Here is a 14,141-nt window from a genome sequence, read left to right on the forward strand (position 1 = left end):
GGAGAATCCGTTCCCAGGCTGAGGGCACCCAACCACGCGCACCCGCTCGTCTCGCTGCTCTGTAGTATCTTTGGGAAGCATAAAAAAATTGAAAGGGATCGCCGCCAATCCAATCAGCAGCAGCGTGTGCGCACGCTGGTTCGTTTAGCGTTTTGCGCATCGATGACGGCTCCCTTCGATCCGACGGTATCGATCGAAATCGAAAGTCCTGAAAAATCTGCGTGCTGCTGCGTGGCCGCCGCGTCCGTCACATCCGAGAGTGATGGACGATCGGGTGGCCTGGTGGGGGCCGTACCGTCAGCGGTACGGTTGAAAATCACCGGGTACGATGGCGCCCGGGTGTGGACATTGGGATGCGAGGAGATTGGGAGAAGATTAGCATCGGTATTGGCAGTAAAGGTTTCCCGAGATGATGGAGAGAGAGAGAGAGCGCACGATGGTTCGGGTTAGGAATTTTATGTGCCTCGGTCGTATCGATCATTGCCGATCGGTCGAGTGATTGGCGCCCATTGGCGTGCGGTTGGTTGGTTTATGTTTGGGGAACGCATAATTTTCACCAGCTGCATCGCGCCGATCTATCGGCCAAGTGTCACTTGGCTGTGAATTGAAAGTGAAAACTGGCGTGCTATGCGACTGCGGCTAGCCCGATACGCAGCTCCCTCGTTTACACTGTCCCGTGGCGAATGCGGTAGACGGGGAGAAAATTCAATCAATGCTCTACCACCCGATGTTTACTGGAAGCTCCGTCAGTGTGCCTGTCGTAACGAAAGGGTTGTTGGTCGATAAATTACGCACCAAAACAATCACTGTGGATTTGTGGAGTAAAGACACCGGGATGGTGTAATAATGTTTGCGCTCAACCTCGACGATGAACTTATGCTGCAATGAGGTCTGTGCTGCACGCGATCGTTGCACATCCCGGCTGGCAATCAATAGATGACGCACCGCGGTCGTACATATGCAATTATGCTACGTTTATCACATCGCCATTGCAGTTGACATTGACTTATATCTCCCCGGCTAGCACCAGCCGCCTTGTGCCTTTGTGATGAAAAATGAAAATAAATAAATTATGCCACCACAACAACGATTGGCTTTTCTTTATCGGAAGACGCGCAACGGCCTGTCAGTAGGTCTGGGGCACTGAGGAGTACATCGAGAAAGGGAAAGTAGGTGAGTGGGTTTGGGGTTTGTACATACACGGAGCAGACGCACTGCAGAAACACTGAACCACACACCACCAGCAGGGTAAGGTAAGGGATCAAGAGAAAATTAAAAAAGGCGATGGGCAGATGAAGCGGTGAAATTAACCAATAAATTCGATAAAAACACAAGTACCGGATAATTTTTGGGTAGCAGCAGGGAAGGGTGTTTTGCTTTGGACGATGGACGAAGACGCCAGGCAACGGCCAAGAAACAAAGAAGCGAGGATGCAAATTGCATTCATTACCATTTTCACCATAAAGCGCGGTTTTAAGTTTTTTAAAGCTCGTAATTGTGTTTTGAGTTGTCGGCCGGTGGCTGGTGTTTAGGGTGCGCAGTTGTGAGTGGGTCGGGTTATGGATATGTTGCAGTGGGCTTTTAAAAGCTATAATTTTGACAAAATTTTTTGGTGTTTAATGATTATTTTAGGTGTGCAATGATTATTGTTATCCTAAGTTAGAAATTTAATGCGTTAATTGCTGATGTAGATAGTGCGGCTGATTGTTAAAAAAAAAGCTATTTCAGTGGTCTAATTTCATGTTTCGTGGAAAACGTAAAACTTATAGCTTGGCACAAAGGTATTTACATTTTTTTTTGTAGGTGAGCTTCACCAAAGAAAGACTTCATTTTGATGAACATTTTTGCACAATGACCGATATTTGGGGCGGTCCGGTGGGCGAGACGTTAACGGCGCCGGTCTTCACACGGCAGGATCGGGGTTCAAATCCCATTCAGACCGCCCGTTCGTAGGGCTGACTACTTTACTTCGGGTAAATTTAAGCCACAGAAAGCCAGAAATGGCAGGCCGAGACCTCTCGATGTTATAGTGCCAGGGAAGAAGAAGAAGAACCGATATTTTGACGCTTTTCTATGATTGCTTTTTATTTTCTTTTTTGTTCTTCTTCATGTGTTTTTTTTGTTTCTTCTTCTTGTTTTGTAAATTCTTTCTTGTGGCATTCTGTAGCTATTTATTTATTGTAAAGCATAATTTTTCACACATTTTATTTCATCTGCTTTGATCGAATATTTTATGTTTTAAATTGCTGTATTTTGCATCGATATTTATTTAATTTTTATTTATTTATTTATTTATTCATTTATTATTATTGGTTCGATTCCGTATTGTCTTTTGTTTATCTTTAAGACAGAGGTTTTTATATTATGAAGGGCAGCCCGGTGGTTGATGCGACAGCGGCGCCGATTTTCACACGACAGGACCGGATTCAAATCCCATCTGGGACGTTCTCCCATACTGAAAACTGACTATCCAACTATGCAGTATTAATAAGTCTAGTAAACCAGAAATGACAGGAATGACATATAAGAGGTCGCTTGGCCTAGGACTTGAACATCTTTCTTGATATAATTCCATTCGCTTTCAAATATTCTAAATAGCTGATGGTGTGGTCTAGCTAGGCTTCAAACGGCAGGGCAAAGGACTAAATCCCATCCAGACTCCCCGTAAGGATTCAGATGCTGTTGCATCAAGCAATCAAGTATGCAAGAAGATGTGCATACATTTTTAAATTTTGAGATTGACAAGTGTATCAACGAAATATTTTATAACCTGATACAATGCTTTAGCAATCTCTTTTATATTCTCCATCAAAATGCATCTCTCGGAAAGCAAAATGTAAACTGGATATTTTTAAATATTTTATTGATTTGTTAATATGCTACGGCTAATAAAATGAAATAATTGCATTCAATGCTCTACAACGACGCTGCCGTGAATCGCGTTACTTTTACTTTCACCCTCACTGCCAGATTGTTAATGACAAACACGTGATATCGGTTGGCAAGATTTGGTAAACCTGAAATGATGTAAAACTGCTCCACATCAACCTTGTTTAATCTGGTTCGCTCTTGTGGCAGGTTTCCCAGTGCTCATTGAATGTTTTCCCCCCCCCGTATCCGCAAAGCCACTTACAACCCGTCACCCACCCACCGACCGAATTTTCGCGAAACGTTTCCGCACGCTTACATTGCATTACACCGACTAGCGAACGGGAGGGTTGCTGTCGCGTTTGAAGGTGAAATCATCTAATTACGAAAGTTGCTCACCCGATCAATACACCGGCCTATCACTTATGTAAAACGTGACTCATCAAGCAAAACCGGGGAGAAAACGCGTCAAACCGAGCCTGGGAGTACACTGGCGTCGTCCTGCCAGCTTATCCGCCCGACTTCGGGTGCTGTTTTTGCGTCCCGGAAAGATGCAACTAACGACCGGTGCGGACCGAGCGAATAAGCTTTGCACTGGAGTAATGGGACTCGAGAGGGTGGTGACTTTCAATGTCACGAACTGATACGTGAGCGCCGAGTGTCAAACGGTGTACGTTTCAGGGTGCATTAGGCCTCTATCGCTTACATGCCTGGGCAGGCCGGACTCGGACGGTTTTGAATAGCAGGATTTGGCAAGCGGGATAGTGTGACAATGCGCTTTAATTCATCGCGTTGCTCACGGCTGCAATGGCGTTTGTCGGAAACGGGGGTTTGTGGAAAATGTGATGCAAAAGGGGGTAAAATTGAAAATGGTTTACAACTTGTTTTGATACGTCCGGTGGCAACAGTGTATTGCATGTAAGCGAAATAATTGAATCGTTTTAAGTGCTGTTTTGGGCTTAAACATTTAAGATTTGAATATTTTATTACAAGCAATTTTAAATGTCAAACAAATTTAGTGGAATTGAGTTAGACTTCATGGGGTTTTTTCCTGTAAAATATAATGTTGATGCGTGGCAATATGGTGTCAAGCCGTCATATTTCAAATGATTTTATATTTAAATTTCCTTCTGAAGATTGAGCTAAGACCGATCTAATTTTTCTAAAGTCTGAAGATTGAGCTTAGCTGGTGTGGTAGATTCAGTGGTATTTCGCTTATTTATTTTACTGTTTGATTATTTGGTTTTGTTTAGTGGAAGCCTTTCAAACCTTTTCTTTATTTATCTAAATATAATCTTATATATTTGCTTCATATTTACTTATTAAATTTACTTAAAACTAATATAAAAAAGCAATTGTACATTTTTGAACATTTAGTTTGAACAACTAAAACGGCCGAATTTGCTGCTAATATCGACACTACTGCTACTACTATTACTCAAACAGCTTCTGCTCTAGCCAGTGCTTACTAGCGACAATGTTAAAGGGTAAAAGCACACCAACAACCCAAGGTTGATACGCAACAAAGTAGCGCCTGCCGACGTGCGAACTTTAACGCGTGCTGCGTCAGGCGCCCCAGCACGCGCCATCATTGATCTTGTCGTGGATACATAAATCAGCCCGGCCAGCAGCCACCATCGCACACCATCGGCCGCTTATCAGCGGTGTTTCGGATGGATGAGATCGGCAAAACTTCCTACCCGTGTCTGCATACACCCGTCAGCCCGGTTCGGCTTCGGTAGGCAACATGCAAGCTTACCCTTTTGTAGTGGCTACAAGTACCATTAAAATTCACTTTCCACAGCACACACCACATGCAAAGTCCTTACCGAACCAATGTCACCATGTCGAATGGGCGGTTGACACTTGGACGATTTCACGCCCCGGGTCAGCTGCGCGCTCCTCGGCTGGGTGTTGGATTTGTTAATTGAATTTAAATATATTCATATGTGGCCAATAAAATTATCTGATAGTTAGCCACGGGGCTACCGGACGCAACGAACCGTACCGTGTGTCCGATGCAACGTACGATCGGTGATGGGGCTTGTGCTCGCCTTTTATTGCCGTTGTTGTTGGAATATGAGCCACAAGGGATGACCAAAGGGTCCTGTCTGTCCATGTTTCGCCTAGAAGCGTGGTTTTCGCTGGTGATTTTGCTGATTCATGGTAAAGTCACGCTAGCATGGCCCATCTATTTATGAGCTAATCTAGTGAAGTAAGGAGGGCTTCAATATATCATCCGTACGTACTTAGGCGACCGCACAGATGTGCACCTCGGAGTGGTGGCGTAATTAATTACCTTATTTATGAATAAAAGCTTCTCCAAATTCAGCTAGTTAGATATGTCGATTAGGAAAAGAAAGATGGAATTTTCCTTCAACAAAGCGCAGTACGGAAGTGTCGCAAAGAAATCAGCAGATCCTCGCGTAATTCCATTCGAAAAAGGTCTATTTTCTTGTTCTTCCTATTTATATTGACACGTTCGAAATGTGACTATTGATTTCTTTTCCGCCTGCCTAAGGACCGTTTTCCAGACGGCGCATGGTTTATGTTTCGGGTTTTGTACAATTAAACAAACCCGGCGTTTTGTACCACACGAGCGAAAGACTCGTCCGAGACAGTAAGCGATGAACCCCGTTCCAGCCTTGGTCTTGGACGACAAGCATACCGCAAGCCTAAGGTGGTCTGCCGAATGGCAACATCGGTTGGTTCAAGCATATGGTGACCCCGGTTACACGATTTCCTTCCAATCCTGGGAGATAGATATTTGGACGAGTCCGTTTGTCGTGCAACCGGAGTTGCGGAGGTCTCCAATGTGTGCACCCTTCTTCATTTTTTCCTACCGTTTCGGGAGACCGTGCGTTCCCGGGGAGGAAGCCGAGGTGTTTATCGGGCAGTGGCGATATTTTTTTTCGGGGCGTTTAGCGGGCGTTTCCTTCTAAATGCGATGCCCCCATGGCCGGCGACTTGGCTACTTGGCTCCCGGGCTCAGGAGCAGGATTTCCACGAATACGGTAGACACCCGTGTGACTTATTTGATTCTAAGGTTATTGGGTGTCGAAGTACGAGTTGAGCTGGGGCTGAGATTTCTTCTCCCTTCCTCCCCCCCCTCCCCCATTTTCTGCAGCTTTGTCCATGTCCTATCGAGGCGGATGCAGAAGGCAGAAGGCCCACAGGGAAGATCGCGATGTTTCGGTAGCTTTCGCTAGCAGTGAAAGTGAATCGTGCATAAATGCATAACTGGCCAAACTGGGCTATGCGCGGCTAGCTGGCGGAATAGTGCGGCTGATAAAGATCAAGCGCGCAGTTTTGCGGGAGGAAGCGAAAACGGGCACCCTTTTGTTGTGTGTAGCGCTGAAAACGCGGGGTTTCGATTGCACAGCAATTATTCAGGATTTATTCTTTCGCAGCTGTTGCTTGCCGCTACTTTACGATGGTGGAATGATATTTTGCGACCCAGTGGAGTCGGGCGCTTCATCGATGCTTTATAGTATGGGGCTATAGGTTTTCTAATAAATAAATTTCTCGTAAATATATCCATATATTGCATGGTTTTCCAGAATAGAAAACCGAAGTTCATTTAAAGACTTTATGGGAATTGAATCATGCTCAATGTATTAGTCGGAACACTACCGTACGTAATAAATTATGCCACTACGACATCAGATCGTGTTCGGGCCAAATTGTCACCAAATAGTATTAACCCTGAAGGAAAAAAACAACATTAAAATACCGTTTGGCTAACAGGGCTAAGCGCTTAGGGTTCAGCCACAAACGATCTGTGTGGCGTCGTATCGTCAAATGGGAAGAAATTAATGATATCCAGAAGCTCGTCCGCTTGCACAACGTTGCTGTGTGGCATCTTCGGCTATGGGGTTTTTCCTAAGAAATGTGTTCCCTTCGAATGTGTTTTAGAGTCAGCTACTGAAACCCTTGTTTCCCAGTGGTATGCACATTGCTGTCCATAAAATTCCCCATTAATCGATCGAATGGAACGCGATGCACCGGTTGAGATATTGGCCTCCGGAAGGTACATCGATCGATCGATGAGGATTAAAGCGATGTTGTTTTGGGTCTTTCGGTTTCTGTGTTTGTGGTTTGATGTGAAGAATATTTGTTGAAAAAAAAAACCCCACAATGGTTCTGTTGAGCCAACGGTATCGGGTGCAGCGCGTGAGAGAAGCTCGATGTTGGAGAGGTTAGGTGAAGATTTGTGAGTTTCTGGGAAACATGCAGAAACGCATTCAGAAATCATTCCCATGATTGGTTTTGTTGTGCATTACTGTTTGCTATTTCTTCCGTTTCCATAAACCACCCTTAAGAATCCTTGATGACGTTTTTGAATGGAGAATAAACGTTTCATGCATTATTTCTACTCCAAACGGAAAAAATCATAGCCAAGGAGTCTCACTTACTTTCTTGAGTTTATCCGTGTTAAATAGATTGTTATTTTCCCCTTCGTAACTTACTCCTCTGTTTGATGATTGGGTGTCTCCAGACAATTACTTCCCACAGTTCCCAATTTTAGACAGAAAAATCAAAGGATAAATCAGTTCGTGTCAATATCTTTCACTGTGTAAATGTTTGCCTACGGCATCCAAAGAGTTACAGAGAAAAGCAGGCTTAAATTTTCTTCAAAAACTATGTACTCTATTGGATTTGCAGTCTCTGATGTTCCTCATGCATGTAATGGTTCACTATTCGAGCACTATCGAAGCTTACCAAAATCAGATAAACACCATTAAACGTGTAGAATCAATTTGAAGCTCATAAATAATCACCATTACTTCGAGCAGCTCACAAATGTAAATGAATATTAATATTTACCCCGTACCTTGACGCTATCGCGCATTCATCCTAGGGCACCAACAGGCCATGCAAATCGCATAAATCGCCACCGAGCATCGCCTAACGCGGTAGCTTAACGGAGCAATAGCAGGAGAAAAGAACTGCACCATTCTTTGGCACGGATTGCTGGTTTGTTTTGCCACAGCCCGGTTTTATTTCGCTACCCTCGGGGTGGGAATCCCGGTCGTCCCGGTCTCTCCCGGGGTGTCTTTATGGCAACCGAGCTGTTTTCTCACACCGTTTCCGATGATTGTTTTACTTCGCCGTTTATTGACATACTATTATTGTTATTATTTTCTTCGACTGCTTATTAATCGATTTGGCTAGCATCTTAAATGCCAAAACAACAGGAGGAAACAGCAAGCGGGCCGCTAAACCCGTAAAACTCTCGGCGTAGACTCCAATCCGGTAAGGATCGAGAACCCGTGAGCGTGAGCTGCTGCCACTGCTGCTGCTGGCTAGGCGAGGGAGTAGAAAACTAATGCCCTGATCGCTGTAAATCATACACATTTGCCCCCTTTGGCGACACAGTTTTACTGATTTCTTTGTGATATTGCGACCCGTTGCATCTCGTTCGCCAACCCATTTTGATGGGCTTTTTTGTGTTTAAGCCTTCAGCCCTTCGCACGGGTAACTTTATTGGCCCGTGTGGCTATGTCTCTGTACCGCGATCGTTACATTATCGATCATCCGACCCGGTCGTTCTCGGTTGGTTGGGTTTGTGGTACAGTCGCAACCACAGCAATTATAGTGTTTCGCGAGCCACAAGCCGGGGGAGGCAGTGAAAATTTGGCCTAAAGATCTTGGCACTGTTTAGAGCACCGGTGGGACTTTGGTGGGAGGATTATCTTTCTTCCCTGTTCCAGCGGTAGGCAGAACCCTTATGTAGATAGTCCCACTAAACGGGTGCCGTATGTGTGGCACCAGTAATAAAACAAGACAAAGTTGAGTCGTGATCGGCGTGAAATAGAAATCCACACGTTGTTAAGCCATCAATAGTGTCAGCGGGTTTTCGGTGCGGGAAAGTTAGAAGAATGTTTGAGCTTTTAGGTTTTTGCGGAATGTTTCTTGCAGGGTATTGCTACACTGCATCCAGTTCTCGTAGAGCCACCCAAAATACTGAACAGGGTAAATACTTCTTGAGAGCTTAGTCTATAATCTCTGACGGCCTTGATTGGGAATTCAACAATAATCTTCAATAATATACGGAAGAATAGTCCACCTGACATTTAGTACCGTGTCTAAATGAGCCGAGGTACTTGATATCCCATGACTGTTTCTGATGACTGAAATGAATGTTATCAATCAACATAATAATCATACTTAAACTGATCTTATCCAAAAATATCTCAACCATTCGCTTCATTCGGGAATTTATGACACCAGCGTATAGAAATATGAGCAGGATAGAGGTAATGAGTTTTGAATACTTGATTTACAACTTACCCCAGAAATTATTAGTTTTCTTGATTAGTTGTATAATGTAGTGTATTGGTCTCTTTAATAAAATATTAAAGTAGCATACAATTGCCTCCCTCTGAAGCCACCTGACTCTAAACAACCTAGTCGTAGTGTATCGATCATGCGTTCCTCGTGTACTTACCTATCCCCGATGGCCGTAGTTTGTCAGCGAGCTAAAGAAATTCCATTCCAGCGAAGCATCCGTGCAAGATCCACCAGCATCGAGGCAATATAACGCACCGTCTAGATAATCGATTGCACTGCACGGAACTCGCTGATGGCGTTATAAAGTTACGAACCAATCAAGTCGAAAAACGGCGTTCGTTCTGGCAGGCGTTAAGTGGATTTAGGTGTTATAAAAACATTTAACAGCATCGCAGCAGGGTGATGGAAGCTGGCGCGAAGATGATGGCACATAGTGTTGTTTCTGATAATTATGCAATTGGAAGTAGCACTTCTCGAGAGCGTGGGGCCAAATGAAGAGCAAAAACAAGTGAACCTCTGACGATGGTTCATATTTTCTCATTTGAGAACATGTTTGAGCAATTGAGCTAAAGCGGTGGTTAGCAGTCGAACCAATTCCACCCTTTTTACAATGAAGATGAAGGGCACGAATGATCGGTCCGCGCTAGCATAAATGCCGTGAAACATTCCAAGTACCGATGCGGTGTTTCGAGAGGATGACCCTTTCAAAACTGACCTATTTCCGGTGTTTTTTTCGAAAATCCCTCATCTTCTGACGCTTTCCAGGCATCACTCGAAGAACGTCACTGATTAGCGTGTGTCGTTGTTGGACGGCACTTTCACGTTCGCGCGTCTGTTTATTGACGGTCACTCAGTCGTCCAGCTTCTACCCGTTACGGTATCCCTCGGCTTCGTAGCGGAAATGTAAAAACGGTCGGATTGAGTGTCCGTACACGCTTGTCCAAACATGGTTCACTGATTCATCGATTTATTGCTACATGCAGCAGAATGCACTTGAACCGATCCGGTGGTGCACGCGAAACCCGTGGAAATGAGGTTCTTCTCGAGATGCCCACTTCAGAATGATTGAGCTTTGTTGGACAACGCGTTGTTTGGCAGTGGAACGGAGTGTTGCATGTGTCCTGCTGTGTGTGTGTCGGTGGGAAACATACCGACCCCGGGGGGAACATTGAAAGTAAAAACCGACGCACGCCCACCCAAAACGAAATCGAAAATCGGACAACAGTATTGGCAAGTTCGGCGTTATCGGTTCCGGCCAATCATACTTCACACTGCGCGCCTTGGTCTACCAGCAAAAGGCTGACTGTGGCAGCTGGTGCCGAGACTCCACCGAAAAACCGTTCCAATGTCAACGAACTCGGTATCGGTGCGGTGGAATCTCGCGTGGGTAGGTGGGTTCCAGTCCGGTTCCCTATCGTCCAGCCCCCCCCCCCCACTCTAGGTGACGCCAGATCGCGTGCAAAACTCGTGACTGGGTCAATGGGTAATCGTGTGCCAGCGGAACAATGCACGGCTTTTAACACGTTTTCTAACGTTGGTGCAAAAACTGAATCTGAAGAGACACACAAGAAAGGGACACTATTCTGTTCGTGCCAGGTTTTTTTTCTTGCTCTTCAATGCAATAGAAGCCATTAGAAGCTTGGCGATCTTCCTTCGCTTCGTCTTTTAGCCGAGCAGTTTTGCTATCATGGAGGTCTGGTCCCCTCTGATTTGGTGTTTCACTTTTCTTTGCTTTGCTTGGGCGAAAAATAGTACAATTCGTGCAGTCATGACTTTGGAAGGGCGATATCACACCTGTGGAATGGAGGCTGGGGCTTTTTCTGTTTTGATTTGTCGATAGCAGCAAAAAGGCGATGAAATCGTTAATTCAAAACCGATGTCAACGATTGTGGTACGCGGTCGTTGAACGGGGCGAAAGTTTTGATTTTTCAAGCAGTCGGGGAATTGTTGGTCCTACGACTTGTGTGGTAGGGAAATATTTTGCTGGACGACACCTTTGGTGATCGAAGAAGATAAGAAGAGAATTGATGTTTGATGTTTTTTTCTATTTCTTGTCCTATCATTTTCCTATTTCTTTTCTTATTTTATCTTCATTGTGTGTTTTTATTCTTTATTTCTACTTATATTTTACTTGTGTTATTTCGTTATTTTATTGATACATTCTTCTTTTATTTTATTTATAATGTGGGATGATTTAATTGTACCAGGATACCTTTGTTTTTCATTTGTAAGCTTTATGTTTTATTCTTTAGTCCTATATTCTTTGTTCATGTGTTAGTATATGCGTTTTGCTTATTTATTTCGAATTTCTTTTATTCTCATTATTGTCGTTGTACCTTATATTCAAAAAAAATTATTCATTTTTTTGCTTATTAATTTGTTAATGAAATTAACACATACATTTTTTTTGGTTTTTATTTTTCGTTTCATACGGATTCCTTTTTTTTGGCTCTGTTGCTTTATAACTCTACTTTTCAGTTCTTTCTGACATAATCTAATCTTTTTAAATATTTGTGTTTCGTTCTCTTCATTAACAAAGAAAATTACAAAGTTTATAAATTTATTTTATAGGTTTGAAATTTTTCACGTTTTATTTAGTTTATTCGTTGTTTTTCTAGTTTCCTTCGTTCAAAATTTAATTTTTATTTTACAGTCTTTTTTGTCTTATTTTGTTACCTGATTTATAACTTTCGTTTCTATGATTTTTGAATATTATCTTTTCTTTTAATATTTTTAAAACCTTATTATATCTTTATAATGTATTTTTTATGTCTCTTCCGCTGACTTTTATCTAAATGAATAACTGCTAAAGAATGTAAGGATTTAGCTGTTGTGCCTTTTTTCACCATAAAATCTAATAAAATTGTTGAGGCAATAATTTAAACTAGGAAATGAAGCCCATCACAAAAATCAGCTGTTGTCTGTACACCTACGGAAATTTTTTTACGCCAGACATAGTCATAGTCACAGGATTTATGGCGTAGCTATTGGTGGTTCCCTCGCAAGCATTCTAATAAAAACAGGTATCTAATCAAACGTATCATACACGGCCCATGCACCTACACCGTGCTGGTTTCTGTCGAAAAACAATCATGTACGCTCATGACATATGCATACCATTATGCTGTCCACTGACTCGGTAGGTGCACGCAAGCACCGTCTAGCGACAGTGTAGTGTAGCAGTAGCATGATCGACTTACCACCATACTAGCCGGCCGGCCGGCCGGTTTTTGCCACATTACCAACCCAGACGGTTACATTCCTACGCCAAGCGACACGTATGTCATACACGCTTCGCAAACACACACACACAAACGCTGTACCGCGGCAAAACAATTCGAACAGTTGATCTTGACCCATAATGGCAAAGGAGTGAAAAAAAAACTGGCCGCCCGGCAGCTTGTTGTCCAGCCCCGCCCAGTAGCAGCTGTCCACGTATGGTCACGATGCCGGTAGCAGTGCAACTGCACCAATTTGGAACCACATACGTGCAACCTGCAGCAACGGATGCTGCCGGTTGAAACCCTTTTATGGCATTCGCATTTTGGACGGGGCGAAAAGACTCAATCAATCGAAGGGCAATTCGGAGGGGAAAATTCGTGTAATTGATACAGTTCCGCATGTAAATGTGGCAAAAGGAGCGTGCGTGTTGCTTGCTCGGGCGGCACCATAACTGCGGGCTGGAAGGCTACAGCTTTCTTTCCGTGTCCGATCGAAAAACCGCAACGGATGTTCTTGCGACCGACCTACAGCTCTGGGGAAGAAGCATCCCTGATGATGAACCTGATTTTATAATGAGTACAGTCTCCGGGCTGCATGCACGTATTTCTACTGAGAAAAACCGGCCGTTTTCTGGGAGCAAGTTGCTTTCGATTTCACCCGCCTGTCGCCTGTGAATGGTTTTTGGGGATGATTTTTATTGTAATTTAATTGCGGCCCAAAACTTCGGTGTGGTTCTACGTGACCAGATGGGGCGTTTTTGGGAGTTTCCGTCCAGCCCTTTTTTATATGCACTTTCAGTTTTCGCGGTAGAGCTCAGGTGGAGCGCACCAAAGTTGGTGGTCGGTCCGGGTTTCAGCAAGGGTGCTACTTTTAGCATCCTTTATCTTTGCCGGCGCGCTACTGCCGCCCGGGAAGTAATGTCCACACTGGACATGGGAAGCAAAGCAAAAGTGAAGGAACAATATAAACAAACTCCAATGCACACACGCACAGCGGTAGCAGTTGGCGGAGGTAACGTAACTCTGGCTGCCGTAAGGTGACGAATGGTTAATAGCGAAAGTGTTGAGTCAATTATGGCAGATCCATAATTCTGTTTTGCCCTGGTGTAACTTTCGAACGAAAGCGAATCGTGCTCGCGCCCTCCTGGCTGGTTCCGAGACACACGCCGAAACGTGCGGAGGTTGGTTCCGTTTTAGGGCAAGATTCGGCGTCCGTTTCGATTTTGCGCCATCGAGAAAGCAAAGTCCAGAGCTGCAATCGGCGAAGGCCGTCTTTTGAATTCCCCAAAGTTTCGGGACGCGTGTTGCCATCTAATTATAACAGGCAAGGTAAGCCCTCTAAGCCCTGATGCTGGATTGGTGCACTTTACCAATTTAGCCATCTAAGATCTTGACTGTCTTGAGGGATTGTGCATCGGGGAAAGAGCCCCACGAGGGATCACCAGGGCCCCCAAAGGAACGCGTTTCGTTGGATTGCGATTTATTCGATCGATGCGAGAGTGTTGTGGCGATGTTTTACATGTTGCAACATACCAGATCTCGGTACGGGTGTTGTAATTTCAGTGTGTGTGTGTGTGATGATACAATTTTTTTCTCGCTGCCAAGATTTCTTGAAGTGAAAAAGCAGTTGATCGCGATATCGGAACGATCGTGCCACTGTCGATTTCTCGTTGTCGTCGCCTTCCCAGCAGGAGAACACTTTTTCTCCATGATTCCTGTTTCTGGTACACACACACACACACCTAGCCCCGTAGTCAA

At 44.2% G+C, this 14,141-nt stretch overlaps 1 protein-coding gene across 4 annotated transcripts in view; it reads left to right on the forward strand.

The window, feature by feature from the left end:
- Nucleotides 1-14,141, forward strand: part of LOC118511319 — a 263,012-nt gene that overhangs the window by 33,364 nt on the left and 215,507 nt on the right. The gene's annotated exons all lie outside the window — the stretch shown is intronic.

This window comes from Anopheles stephensi, chromosome 3 (genome assembly GCF_013141755.1).
Source record: "Anopheles stephensi strain Indian chromosome 3, UCI_ANSTEP_V1.0, whole genome shotgun sequence".
Lineage (NCBI taxonomy): Eukaryota > Metazoa > Arthropoda > Insecta > Diptera > Culicidae > Anopheles > Anopheles stephensi.